Source organism: Glycine soja, chromosome 10, assembly GCF_004193775.1.
Source record: "Glycine soja cultivar W05 chromosome 10, ASM419377v2, whole genome shotgun sequence".
Classification (NCBI taxonomy): domain Eukaryota; kingdom Viridiplantae; phylum Streptophyta; class Magnoliopsida; order Fabales; family Fabaceae; genus Glycine; species Glycine soja.
In genome coordinates, this window is record NC_041011.1 from 17510369 (window position 1) to 17526366 (window position 15998).

Below are 15998 nucleotides of genomic sequence, written 5' to 3' on the forward strand. Positions count from 1 at the left end.
GCTATTTTCATAAAAGGTCTGCCTAGAATGATGGGAACTGATCCTTTAGAAAATCCCTCCTCCATATTCAAAATATTAAAATCAACAGAGAAAATCAGCTCACCAACTCTAACTAAGACATTCTCTATGAAACCAGCAGGATAGGCAACACTTCTATTAGCTAAATGAATTACCACATCAATTGACTGCAAAGGACCTAGAGATAGAGAATTAAAAATAGACAGAGGCATAACACTAACAGAAGCTCCTAAATCTAGCATGGCATTGTCAAACTTATTGTTCCCTATAATACAAGGTATGCTAAATGTACCTAGATCTTTACATTTTTCAGGGATTTGGGGAACAAATTTACCAATCAATGCGGAGACATTTCTGCCCATACTAATTCTTTCACTTCCTTTAAGCTTCTGCTTATTAGTGCACAACTCCTTCAAGAATTTAGCATATCTTGGAATTTGCTTTATTGCATCCAGTAGAGGTATGTTTACCTCTACTTTCCTAAATGTTTCCAAGATCTCCTTCTCTGCCTCTTCCATTTTTTTGTTGGAAATTGCTCTTGGAGGGAATGGAAGAGGGATATGCTGCTTCTCTTTAGATTCACCTGCATAGAAATTGTTAGGTAACTTACTCTTTAAATTTTTCATCATCTTTTTTCTGGAGTAGAGTGATTTTGGGCAGGTTCATTGGCAGATGAGGAAGATGCTACTGGTTGAGGTCCTTGACACTGCTTTTCTGACCTCAATGTAATGGCACTCACATTTTTGGGATTATGGACAGATTGAGAAGGTAATCTGTTAGAATTCTGGGACTGTTATTGATTTAACTGTGTAGCCAACTGTCCCATCTGATTAGTTAAGCTCTGAATGGAGGCTTCGGTCTCTTGCTGAAACTGCATGTTTTGCATAGTCATTTGCCTCACAAGTTCTTCAAGGGAAGGTTGTGGAGGGGCCTCAACTGTTTGCTATTTCTGGGGTTGTTGTTGTTGTTGTTGTTGTTGCTGGATTAGTGGAGGAACGCATGGTCTGCTTGGGCCAGCAGCATTTTGAAAATAAGGCTGTTGTTGTTGCTGTTGTTGTGAAGGATTCGACCATCTAAGGTTGGGATGATTCCTCCATCCGGGATTGTACCTGTTGCTGGAGAGGTCATAGATATACTGTTATGGCTGATTTTGCTGCTGAGGTTGAGGAGGTCTGTTGTAGATGTTTGCAGCATAAGCTTCAGGCTATTCAATTGCTTCAGATTGTTGCACAGAAGGGCAAAGGTCTGTGTGGTGGTTGGTAGAGGAGCATAAACCATAGAGTCTGGCGACAGGTGCGGATTTTTGATTCATGGCCAGTTGAGTTACCAGGTTAACCAAAGCATCTAGTTTACCTTCAAGCTTCTTAGTCTCACCTGATGAATTCGTGGCTACTGCATGCACTCCTCTAATGACAATAGCATCACTTCTAACACTAAATTGCTGGGAGTTTGAAGCCATCTTCTCAATTAAATTTCTGGCTTCAGCAGGGGTCATGTCTCCAAGGGCTCCACCACTGGCAGCATCTATCATACTTCTCTCCATGTTGCTGAGTCCTTCATAAAAATATTGGAGAAGAAGTTGCTCTGAAATCTAGTGGTGAGGGCAACTGGCACATAATTTTTTAAATCTCTACCAGTATTCATATAGGCTCTCTCCACTGAGTTGTCTAATACCTGAAATATCCTTTATGATGGTCGTGGTCCTGGAAGAAGGGAAATTTTTTTCTAAGAATACTCTCTTGAGGTCATCCCAGCTCGTGATGGACCTTGGAGCAAGGTAATATAGCCAGTCCTTTGCCACTCCCTCTAAAGAATGAGGAAAGGCCATCAGAAATATGTGATCCTCCTGGACATCTGGTGGTTTCATGGTGGAGCAGACAATATGGAATTCTTTCAGATGCTTGTGTGGGTCTTCACCTGCAAGGCCATGAAACTTTGGAAGCAAATGGATCAGTCTAGTTTTAAGAACATATGGGACATCCTCATCAGGGTATTGGATGCACAAGCTTTTGTAGGTGAAATCAGGTGCAGCCATTTCCCTTAGAGTCCTCTCACGGGGTGGAGGCTGTGCCATATTCTCAGAATGTACAAAATCAGAATGTTCAAAATTATAATGCTCAAAATCACCAATATCAGAATGCTCGGGATGCTCAAAAGGTACTAAATGATGTCTAACTATTCTATGAAATGTCCTATCTATCTCAAGATCAAAGGGTTGTAAGTCAGATGGATTTCCTCTAGTCATACACTAAATTCAGCATGCACAACTAGTTGCCTTCTTGTGCAAGTAACAGTATAGGTTTTAACTACAACTACCATTAAATGATATCCAAATGATTTGAAATTTTGTGAGCAACCTTATAAATTGATGAGAAGATAGCACAAAAAATTTCAAATGAAAATTCAAAGTCCAACTATATAAGCTAAAAATGTTAAGTTAAGAAAAATAAGAGAATAATACTTGAAAAATAAAAAACTTTTGACAGAATCACTTTTTTTCGACGATGGAGACCTCAGCCAACCATAGGCCGGCTGCCATGGCATAGGAAATTTTTTTCTACCCCAAATACATATATAATAATTGCGATTCTGATAACCGGAGCAAAAGTTATGATCGTTTGAAGTTTTGACAAAAATCAAATTTGCTACTTTTTTGGAACTTTCAAATCTGACCAAACTATAGGCTCTAGCTATTTTTCCCACAAAATATATATTAAAATAAGTTACCACAAAAAAATTCAGCCAAAAATAACAACACTAGCTACTAAAACAAAAAATCCCAAATAATTCAGCAAAGGTGGTCGCTAAAATCCATCGCTACATGATTTCCGCCATTACTTTGTTTTGCCGCAAGCAAAAGTGGTCGCTAAATCCATCGCAAAACCCTATTCACAACAAAACACCCAAAACTGAAACAGGGGAAGCGCTTAACAGAAAAACTAAAACATAACACACACTAAACAAAATACCAAGACACTAAACAACACTAACACACACACACTAACACAACACTAACAATTAAACATAAAACACAAAAGAATTAAACACTAACACAACACTAGCTATTATGAACCTTTGGACACTGCTCCCCGACAACGGCGCCAAATTTGATTGAGGCCGTACCCGAATAAAATAAATATTAAAATGTAGTAACTAATAAGTGATCCTAGGTCGTTTCCCAACCACTTGGGGGGGGGGGGTTGCTTGCTTTTGTAAATTAAATAGCAAGTAAAATTGAATTAGAAAATATCAGAATTAAAATACGTTGCTTCCCCTTGATTCACAAGCAAGTCTCTTATCCTAGGTTGCGAGAATTTATCCTTTATCAGTTCAACCACTTAATCCAACCCTAAATTAATTAAATTACTAAGCGAAATTTAACATAAAGCATTCATTATGTGATTAAGCATCACACACACCAATTACTCATAAATGATCATTAAGCATGAACATAAATTAAGCGCAGAGACAATTAATCAAGCACTAAGCATGCATGAATTAATAGCAACAAATTCAGAGTAATTAGTGAAGAGGAAAAACTGAACAGAATTTAACAGTAATAATAGAACCTCAAAGAGAACTGTGCTTGATCCTCAAGAAAAAACAACGCTGGGGACTTAGCCTTCCATTAATCAAATAGAGAACAAAATTTTATTGATAAAACTAAAAGTCTGAACTGGAATTGTAAAAAACGAAAATAAAAGAGAAAGAGAAGAAAGACTAAAACTAAAAATGAAAAATAGAAGAGAGAGAGGAGAGAGAGAGAGAGAGGAGACAAAGCTAAACTAGAACCTTGGTGCTGTTATATAGTTTTTCAGCCCCAAAGCTTACAAATCTATTTTAAATCCAAGCCCATAAGTAAAATCAAATCAAATCTAGATAAGATAAGATAAGATCTAGATGAAATAATATCTAGATGAGATCAAATCTAAATAATATCTAGATAAGATAAGATAAGATGAGATCTAATTTTGTAGAATAAATTAGTTTGCCCTCTTCAAGTCCAAGCCCAATTCTGGATTCAAGCCCAATGCTTCATTAATTTCCGAAATTAGATTAAAAACATCAAATTAACTGAATGGGCCCAAATAATAAAATTGCCTAATAAATTTGACAATTAAGACTTATCAGTATTTAAAATGGTGCAAAAAGGGTAAAGAAATAGGAGAAAATAATGACACATCAATTATTCAACAATTAAAGCAATGAAAAGCACATAAAAGCAAGCTAGAACTCAAAGAGAAACTTAGAATGACTCTAGAGTAGAGTAAAAAAACTATAAAAAAAAAATCAAGAAACCTCTAGTTTTGGTACTTTTTTTCACACTAATTTTCAATTGAAATTACAGAATTAAGATTGGTATATAATAGGCACCTATTATAGAACGAATTTCGAGCCAAAACAACAAGCACACTTCCCTTTCACTTTTTCTTTCCTGGACACTGATTTTTCTTCCAACTTGTGTGATTTTTCTTATTTTTTTCTTTTATCCAAATCGCTTGGTTCTTTTTTTATAATTTTTTTTCCAGATGTCTAGAAAATTTAGTAAACATTTCAGCTCAAAATTCGTAGTGACCAATTCTCAGTAATTTATACAAGTTCGTATTTCAAGCTGACAGCACCAGCGATTTCAACCTAGAAATCAAGAGTAATGTTTATGTTGCTTAAGGCTTGGATAGTTACAATTTATGTTTGATTATGATCAATTATCTTGAATAACACAATTCAAGAGAGCTTAAGACTTATTTTGATTCACAAATCCATCCACAACTCAGCACCACAACTCAACTTCATCATAGGCATCATGTAGGAAACTTGGAAAAAAAAGTTCAACAACAAGATTACTTCTAGGAATTGATTTAGAACATGTTATGAACTAAATAACATGCATGAATTACACTCAAAATTCAAAAGATAGGCTAAGAATGACAAGAATACATTAACAAATGTATCTAGAATTCAATCACCAAAATAAAAATTCAACACAAGCTTAGAACATAATGTGACAATTACTATGACTAAACATGACTCTAAGACAACATGGATTAAGTGATTTACACTTAGATTTTTGTGTTTTTTTTTCTAATCAATATTTTGGAAGAAAATTTAGATCTAAAGGTTCAGCACAAGAATAATATGACTGAATAATGATAGAACCTAAAATCAACACAAAAACATAATTCAAGAGTAGATCTATAAAATTTGAACCATAGAAATGCAACAACAAGTGCAGATCTAAGATTTAATCGGTTTATTTTTTTGAATCTACTCTAAACAGCACCAAACCACAAGACAATGGAGGATATACATGGAGAATAAGATGAATAACAAGGAATTAAAGTGAATTGACTGAACAAAAAGATCAAGGAAGAAAAAGAACATCACCTAGATGAAGATGCTCTTGATACCACATGATGTTGTAGACAAAGGATCAAGCCGATGTTTTGATGATGCCAAAAGATCACATGCGTCTCAAAGCTTTATTCAAGACAAAGCAATTAAAGATATTCAAGATGGATGATCAAGATAGTCTGTAGAGTCTTAGAAAGGGTATATTAAATAGGAAGGGAATTCCAATTGAAGTAGCAAAAGGTTTGGCCAAGAAAATTAAGTTAAAAAGTCTTTTACAAGAAATTTACTCTCTGGTAATCGATTACCAGAGGATGTAATCGATTACCAGTGGCCAAAACTGATTTACAACAGCTATTAAAATTTGAATTCAAAATTTGCCCTGTGTAATCGATTACACATATATGGTAATCGATTACCAGCAGTTTCTGAACGTTTTAATTCAAATTTTAAAGCTTGTAATCGATTACACATATACTGTAATCGATTACCAGATCAGATTTTCAGAAAATATTCTCAATAGTCACATCTTTTTATGTGGTTCTTGAATGGCTATCAAAGGCCTATATATATGTGACTTGAGACACGAATTTGCTAAGAGTTTTTCAGAACAAAAAGGTCTTATCCTCTTATAAAGCAAAATCGTTTTATCCTCATACAAATTCCTTGGCCAAATTACTTGTGATTCAATAAGGAATTATTTGAGTGCTCAAATTTTTCAATCTATCTCTTTCAAGAGAGATTTCTTCTTTTCTTCTTCTTCATTCTGAAAAGGGATTAAGAGATCGAGGGTCTCTTGTTGTGAAAGAATTCTAAACACAAAGGAAGGGTTGTCCTTGTGTGTTTAGAACTTGTAAAAGGAATTTACAAGATAGTGGAACTCTCAAGCGGGTTGCTTGGGGACTGGACGTAGGCACAAGGGTGTGGCCGAACCAGTATAAATCTGAGTTTGCATTTTCTCTTCCCTTAAACTCCTTTATTTATTATTGTTTTATATTCGTATTCAAATTGTTCTATTTGAATCAATATTTAAGAAATTCATTATTAAGGGAATTTATAACTTGAATAGAAAGTGAAATAGAATTTTTAATTGGGGAAATAAGTTGTAATATCTTAATTCAACCCCCCTTCTTAATATATATGAGGCCACTTGTCCAACAGATGTGGCTCCATTGGAGCTTGTAGGCCTTGGATCTTCTTCATCAATGGAGTAATTTGCTTCTTGTAGATGAATGGATGTGGAATGGAGAAGGAAGAAAGATGATTGGAAACGCCACTTCAAGGAGAAGATGAGTCAAGAAGAAGCTCACCCCATAGGAAGTCATGGATAAGAGCTTGAAGGTAGGAGAAAATGAGTGGAGGGAGGAGAGAAGGAGCACAAAATTTTGTGACTCAAAAGAGGTCTGAACTTTGAAGTGTAATTCTCAAACGATCAAAGTTGAAAAAATGCACACACATAACCTCTATTTATAGCCTAAGTGTCACACAAAATTGGAGGAAAATTTGAATTTCTATTCAAATTTCACTTGGATTTGAAATTGAATTTTTTGAGCCAAATTTTGGAGCCAAAAATTCAATAATTATGATTAGTGAATTTCAGTTATGGTTCAACCCACTAATCCAAGATCAAGTTCAAGATTCTCCACTAAGTATGCTTAGGTGTCAAGGGCATGTAAAGCATGAAGGACATGCATAAAGTGTGACTATATGATGTGACAATGGGGTGTAGCAAGCAAATGCTCACCTTCCCCTCTAAAATTTAATTGGATTGGGCTTCTCCCAGTTCAATTAAATTTATTTTCCAACACACACATCAAATATTCACTTAATGCACGTGAAATTACAAAACTACCCCTAATACAAAAACTAGTCTAGTATGTACAAAGGACCAAAATTACAAATCCTATATTTCTAGGGTGCCCTACCTACATTATGGATCCCTAAATACAAGGACCAAAAATAATGAAATCCTAATCTAATATGTACAAAGATAAGTGGATCCAACCTTGGCTCATCGGCTAAAAAATCTACCCTGAGGTTCATGAGAACCATAGGGTCTTCTTTAGCAGCTCTAGTCCAATCATCTTGAAGCCTCTTGCTCATGGCTCTGGTAACTGTTCCCTTCCTAGGGATGATTGCATCATAGATGACATCAACTCATTTGCAAAAGATTTAGGTTCGTCTCCTTGTCATCCTTTTATCTATGGTTTCGATGTCATTATGGTAACTATCAAGTTTTGAATGAAGATAAGGATGTGGTGTCAATGTTTGCTGAGAATGAAAATTGTCATTATATTCATTTATATGTGACAAGAAACTGAGTTGAGTTTTGGCATGAACATCAACTGGTTGCACTTGTTGCACCTCTTGTCAATGAACCTGTCAATGAGGGTATAAATGAGCAGGTTCCTATAATTGAAGATGATGTGTGTAGCAATGGAAATTGCCCAATGCGGGTTGATGAAGTGTATGTAAATGATAAAGATGTAACTTATGAGGGGTTGAGTGAAGGATATTCATGTGACAATGAGTATAGTCCCTTTGGTAAGCATGTAGAATCGATAGATGGGGATGCCCTAAATGACTCTGATGAATTAGTGGATGTCATTGGAGCTGAAGTTGTGCATTCAAATTCAGACATGGAAGAAATTTATGAGGAGAACGAATTTCATGGAAAATAGTTTGAGTTGGATAGTGATGGCAAGATCCATTTTGAGATTAGGCAGTTTTTTTTTTAAATGTAACACATTTTAGGGAAGTGCTAAAGGAATTTGGAATACAAGAAGGATTTGAATTGCGGGGGGTTAAAAATGAAAAATGTAGGGTGACTATTGAGTGTAAGGTTGATGACTGCATAAGGAGGATCCATGCATCTCTAGCTACATACAAAGAAACTTATCAGATAAAGTCCTATGAAGGTAGGCACACATGCATTAGAACAATGAAGAGCTCTGATGCAAACTCAACTTGGATTGCTAAGAAGCTTACAAGTTTGTTGGTTGCTGATCCACATATTAACTACCCCACAATGAGGCAAGTCTTACTTGAAAAATATGGAATTGTGCCTTCAAATGATATGCAATTGTCTTGGGTTAAGAGAAAGGTACTTGAAAAAAATAATGGTACATATATTGTATAATACAATGATTTGCCACCATGGACAATTGTTGTTAGACATAACAATAAAGGAAGTATAATCAAATTGTGTCTGGAGCCTAGGGTGTGCAAGAACCCCTAATTTAAGAGAATTTTTTTCTACATGCATGCAATGAAAAAGGGCTTTGTAAGAGTGTGTAGGCCATGGTTTGGTATTGATGCATGCAATAAGGGATGTTCCCTATTGCGGTTACAGTGGTTGAGATCAAGAATAAAGACTCTTGAAGGTATTTTTTGACATTACTAAAAGAAGCATTGGAATTTGTGCCTAAGTGGAAGGATGAGTCCCTTACCATTATGTCTGATATGCAAAAGGTTGGTTTAGTGATGTTTAGTTTTAATTGTTATTTACTTATTTAATTTTGTAATGGTTACTTTATTGTTTTTTGTTGTTGGCAGGGACTTTCATGAAACAGTGGTCGATGTTTTTCCCAATACGAGACATAGGTGAGTTGTCAATTTATAGCTTTTGAGTGGTTTACATCTTAAATTTCAGAGCTTTTGAGTAGTTTACATAATTTTTTAGAATTTATATGTATACAATATATATTATATAAACTCTATAAAAGTTTTAGAATAGCAATCATCCCATTTTGCATTATCCTAGTATAGCATTTTAATGGATTAATAACATTGGTAATTTGGAAAATGTGAAAGAAATGATTCTTTATGTGTTACTTAGTGTGACAGTAGGGAATGAGAAAGTAGAAGGTGTAGAACTATAGATTGCTACAAATACACGTGCATGCATGTTAACTCCATGGCAAGTGTACCAATTCGTCCAAGTAATATTTTAAAATGGTAAGACTGAGTGTCGAGTCCACAGAGACTTTGACTGTACTCAGAGTTTATGTATATCCAATTTTTAAGCAATTAATGAATTGATTCAAATATTTGTAACATGTGACATTAAATGTAAATTTGACATAAAATTAAACTACGAAGCTTCATCCTTTACTCTAAAATGCTTTGAGTGCAATCAACCTGGACATCTGAGGGTTGATTGTCCCATCTTCAAGAAAAAGATGGAGAAGTCTGAAAAGAAAAATATCAATGAAAAGAAATTGAAGAAAGCATACATTACATGGGATGAAAACGATATAGAATCTTCTGAAGATTCAGAAAATGAAGAAATAAACCTTTGCTTTATGGCTAAAAGTTATGAAAGTGATGAAGAGGTAACATCTTCAAACAACTTATCTATTTCTTTTGATGAATTGCAAGATGCATTTGCTGATCTGCATAAAGAGTCAATTAAACTTGCAAAGTTAGTTTCATCTTCAAAGAAAACAATTTCAAATTTAGAAAATGAAATTTCAAAATTAAACAAAGAATTAGATCATCTTAGAAATGAAGTCTCAATTTCTAAACCAAATGAAAAAGTTCATATTTCTACTATTTCTGACAAGAAAATGTCAGATTCTTGTAGTTGTTGTGAAAAGTATGAAAAAGAAATCAAAGAGTAGAAAAACTCACTTGCAAAATTTTCTTATAGTAAAAATAATTTAGATGTCATATTAGGAAAACAAAGACATGTCTCTAATAAGGCTGGACTAGGATATAAATATGAAAAACAACAAAAATTTCATAAAAACTTCTCTACTTCCACACAAAAATATAATTCTATTTTTATCACATGTTTTTACTGTGGAAGAAAAGGGCATGGCACATCTACATGCTATTTTAGAAGAAATTGTAACAATATTAAAATGATTTGGGTCCCAAAAGGATCCTTTATTCATACTAACACACAAGGACCCAATAAAGTTTGGGTACCTAAGTCACAACCTTGATTTTGTAGGAACCCTTGAGGAAAAAGTGGTACATAGATAGCGGATGCTCAAAACATATGACGGGAGACACATCAAAATTCACACATATCTCTCCTAAGAAAAGCGGACATGTAACTTATGGTGACAACAACAAAGGTAGAATTCTTGGAGTTGGAAAAATAGGTATAAATTCTTCAACCTCCATTGAAAATGTTCTACTTGTTGAAGGTCTTAAACATAGTCTGCTTAGTGTGAGTCAATTATGTGACAAAGGCTATCTGGTATCATTTGATTCTCAAAAGTGTGTCATTGAACATAAACATGATACGAATATAAAGCATATAGGGTTTAGAGTCAACAATGTTTACATGATAGACTTAAGTCAAAAACTAGATAATAATCAATGTTTTCTTAGTAAAGATGATGATCCATGATTGTGGCATAAACGGATTACACATATAAACATGGAACACTTAAATAGATTAATATCAAAAGATTTAGTTGTTGGTTTGCCAAAACTAAGATTTGAAAAAGATAGGCTATGTGATGCATGTCAAAAGGGAAAAAAAACTAGAGTTTCTTTCAAATCTAAAAACATTGTTTCAACTACTCAACCCTTACAATTACTTCATATGGATTTGTTTGGTCCTTCCAGAATCATGAGTTTTGGAGGAAGTTACTATGCTCTTGTTATAGTTTATGATTATTCTAGATACACATGGACTCTTTTTATCACTCATAAGAATGATGCATTTCAAACATTTAGAAAACTTGCAAAAATCATTCAAAATAAGAAAAATCTAAAGATTATATCTATTAGGAGTGATCATGGGGGTGAGTTTGAAAATAAATAATTTGAATTATTTTGTGATAAGCATGGGATTGAGCATAACTTTTCTGCACCAAGAACCCCTCAACAAAATGGTGTTGTTGAAAGGAAAAATAGATCTTTGGAAGAGATTGCTAGAACTTTATTAAATGATACTCCTCTTCCAAAATACTTTTGGGATGAAGCCGTTAACATTGCATGCTACATTTTAAATAGGGCTTTAATAAGTCCCATTTTAAAGAAAACTCCATATGAATTGTTCAATGGCAGAAAACCAAACATCTCACATTTTTAGATGATATTTCAGATTCCTTAGAAGATACACATATTCATGGAAATGACTCTAAAGAAAAAGATGAAGGAAGCAATGAAAATTCTCAAGATAATGGAGTTAGAGCAATTAATGAACTTCCAAGAGAATGGAAAGCCTCAAGAGATCATCCTCTTGACAACATTATTGGTGATATATCAAAAGGGGTAACAACTAGACATTCTCTTAAAGATTTATGCAATAATATGGCTTTTGTATCTATGATTGAACCTAAAAATATAAAAGAAGCCATAGTAAATGATAACTGGATCATTGCCATGCAAGAAGAACTGAATCAATTTGAAAGAAACAATGTGTGGAAACTAGTAGAAAAACCTGAAAATTATCCTGTCATAGGAACAAAATGGGTTTTTAGAAATAAATTAGATGAACATGGCATAATTATTAGAAATAAGGCTAGGTTAGTAGCAAAAGGGTATAATCAAGAAGAGGGAATAGACTATGAAGAAACATATGCTCCAGTTGCAAGATTAGAAGCCATTAGAATGCTTTTAGCATATGCATCCATAATGAATTTTAGACTCTATCAAATGGATGTTAAAAGTTCTTTTCTAAATGGTTTAATTCAAGAAGAAGTATATGTTGAACAACCCCCAGGCTTTGAAATCCCGGATAAACCAAATCATGTTTATAAATTGCAAAAGGCTCTTTATGGTTTGAAACAAGCCCCTAGGGCGTGGTATGAATGTTTAAGTAATTTTCTTCTAGAAAAAGAATTTTCTAGAGGAAAAGTGGATACCACATTGTTCATAAAGAGAAAGCATAATGATATTTTGTTGGTTCAAATATATTTTGATGATATAATTTTTGGATCTACTAATGATTCATTGTGCAAGGAGTTTTCCCTTGATATGCAAAGTGAATTTGAAATGTCAATGACGGGAGAACTAAAGTACTTCCTGGGATTACAAATCAAGCAAACTCAAGAAGGTATATTCATCAATCAATCCAAGTACTGCAAGGAATTGATCAAAAGATTTGGGATGGAAAGTGCAAAACACATGGCTACACCGATGAGCACTAGTTGTTACTTAGATAAAGATGAATCTGGTCAATCTATAGACATGAAACAATATCGAGGTATGATTGGATCTCTTCTCTATTTATCTGCTAGTAGACCTGATATTATGTTTAGTGTATGGATGTGTGCTAGGTTTCAATCCAACCTCAAACAATCACATTTGAGTGCAGTTAAGAGAATCATGAGATATCTATTAGGTACAATAAATTTAGGATTATGGTATCCTAAGAACTCAACATGTAACTTAATAGGATATTTTGATTCTGACTTTGCCGGATCTAAAACTGATAGAAAAAGCACAAGTGGAACTTTTCAATTCATTGGATCCGCTCTTGTCTCATGGCATAGTAAGAAACAAAACAGTGTTGCTTTATCCACTGCTGAAGCGAAATATATTTATGCCGGCAGTTGTTGTGCACAGATTTTATGGATAAAGCAACAATTATCTGATTATGGTATTCTTCTTGATCGAATACCTATTAGGTGTGATAACACTAGTGCCATAAATCTATCCAAAAACCCTGTACAACACTCTAGAACAAAACATATAGAAATTAGACACCATTTCATGTATTTCACAATTCAACACCTGTTCTACTTTACACTTTTACTCAATCTCAATAACAATATTATAATCTCAAGGCAACATATCATTCCATAATTCATCACATATTTCATTTATAAGCACTGCTCGTGAATTATACAATATCACGATCTCACACTCATGTTTCAAACATGTTTAACACAATTGCGCTACAATTTAACACTGGTTCCTAACTAGGAACCTACACTTTCTCTTTAACACTGCGCATAAACACTGGTCGGGTTATTGTATAATTCATAGCTCACAATATAATTAATGTAACATCAAGTATTAACACATCCACTTATTCACAATCGAATATCATGTCCACACTTTAACATCTCATAACATCACACCAACCATCTCATAATATTCCCAATGATATTTATAAGGTACAACATACACATGTTCATCAAATTTAACCATAATATTCTCAAACTCCAACACTTAATAATTTTTGGAATCATACTATAACACTCTACAATATTATTTACATAAATTATTAATATAAATAACTACCTCTATATATATATAAACTAGCATACATCATATTGAATCACAAATTACAAAGTAAGCTTTCAATGCACAAATTCTAAATAATTATATGAACACTTTGGTCAATTTCAATTATGATATTAATTTTTTAAAATTATATATAAAAACCTAAACAGCAAGAAAAAGAGAAAATACAAAATCAATATCTCTCTAAATTTCTCCTTACTTTATTTCATCAATTCATATTAATTAGAAAAAGTACTCGATTTATAGGGTTCACGCTTAAGACAATAGCATATCAATTTCACAACAATTGGTCTGTCAAACATATATAATTCACTGTTATAATTATAAGGATAAAATGAAAATTGCAAAAACACCCCAAAACTCATTCCAATTGATATCTCTAAGGATCCCTACACATGTTCTCACTAATTTCCAATTGTGAATAACTCATCCCTTACCTCTAAGCGGGCTCACGTGTCTTCAGCCAGCGATAGTAGCATCTCTAGCGGTTCCCTGAGATTCTTCCAATTTTTTTCCTCTAACTACTCCGATAGAGTTCCCAAACGTCAAAGAGACAAAGAAGGGATTGAAGCCTCCACTTGTACTGTCATCATGCAATTTATTTTTCTCCCTCCAAAAATATTATTTCGCAAATCCCAACGGTGAAAGCGTGCTAAACTGAATTTCGAACAACATATCCAAATTTCATGAAAATTCAACGGTTAACGAAACCAGGATCATAGTTTTTTCGAGACAGCTCTGGGTTTCTGCGGGAAAGGAAGATGCTACAATGTGAGGGGTATTTCTCTTAGCTCAGACATAATATCGAAATTCCCAACGATGAGAATGCTCAGAATTGGGTTGTCAACGTGGTGCTCAAATTTTGTCATTTTTCTGAGACAGGTTAGGTGACCTGTGGGAAAAAGAGAGGGTTTTGGGAGAAGAGAGAAAAAACGAAATTGTGAGGCAGAGGAGACTGAGGAGTCAGTCTGAAAACTGACCTATCATGTTGCTATTTATAGCTAGGGGCATTTTCGACCTATTATTTACTCTGCTTATTTATTTATTATTTATTATTTTATAAAAACAAACTTTATTTTATTCTCTATCAAACAAATAAATAAAATACCCTTTTTATTTTCTCTCAAATCATTATTTTAACTAATAATTATATCTCCTTATTTATTTATTTATAAAATCTCATCATTATTTTTAAAATTCTATTTATTTATAAATAACAATTCTTTTTAATCTAGTTTACGAAAATTGGGATGTTACAACTATAATCAACATCTACATTGTTCTTCGTTCGTCATCCAGTTAGTTTTTGTTTTAAGGATTTGGATACGATCTATGCGCCCTTAGGGGACCTATTAGTTGTTTTGCATATCTTCATATCTTTCTTTTATCATTGGTAAATCTATTTTCTTTTGTAAAATAAAATTTAACCGATCATTAGTTACGTAAGTCATCTTTTAAAGAAATTGAAAGTTAGTAAACAAAACCAAGATAAAACCAACTCATAACCTCTTCTTTTTATCAAATACCGCTTGAAATCTTTTCAAGGTCCAACGCCTTAACGACTCTCCTCTTTTCAAAAGTCAAAAGATCGTTTCAAGGTCCAATGCATTAAACGACTTTTGTTCGCAATTAAAATCAATCTTTCAAAAACCATAAAATCAATTTATCACAAAAACCTTCGGACTTAAAGAACTACGTAGGTCTGAATTTTTCATCGCACCTGAGGATACGTAGGAGTAAGGGCAACACCCTTGTCGACCCCCAAAAGTAAAAAATATGAAAAGGGAAAATAAATAATTTTGAAGTCATGTTGCGCACACTTGATTAAAGGCTAGTGTTCCTTGTGACAGGCGCGTGGGGTGCTAATACCTTCCCTATGTGTAAATAACTCCCGAACCCTTATTTTCAAAATTTGCATACCTCGTTTTTAGTTTTTCTAACGTTTTCCTCGAATAAACTTTGGGGGCAACTCCACGCGTTTTCTTCATGAGAAGACACACTTTTTTATTTTCACCTTGCCCTCCCGTCAAAGAGTAGGTTGTGACAGTTGGCAATTCCATTGGGGACTGTTAGAGAGTTAAGTCATTCAGTTAGTGTGCACTGTTTTATCGTGATTTCTTCTTTATTTATGCTTCCTCTTTTCTTTTATCTTTTGTTTTGTCCATATTTGTGTATAAACTTTGCTATGTTATTGTGTTTGGTGTGTGTCTATCTATCTATTACATTCGTGATTAGAAATATTTTTGTTCTATGCACGCATGGCACCTACACCTTTGCACACACGTTGAGATATTAGGCCATATACCCGGGTCTATGTGAGTCATAAGGAGTGGAGGTCAATCTATGATCATGCTGGGTCTCCGACTCGCTTGATAACAATGAAGCCTCATGTAGAGTTTTCCTCTTTTGGTGATGCA

General features: G+C 33.9%; 1 non-coding gene across 1 annotated transcript; it reads left to right on the plus strand.

Moving 5' to 3' along the window:
* Positions 1–1607: 1607 nt before the first annotated feature.
* Positions 1608–1714, plus strand: LOC114372715. Its single transcript, XR_003658284.1, has one exon. It is a non-coding gene; the product is annotated as a small nucleolar RNA R71 (small nucleolar RNA).
* The last annotated feature ends 14284 nt before the right edge of the window (positions 1715–15998 follow it).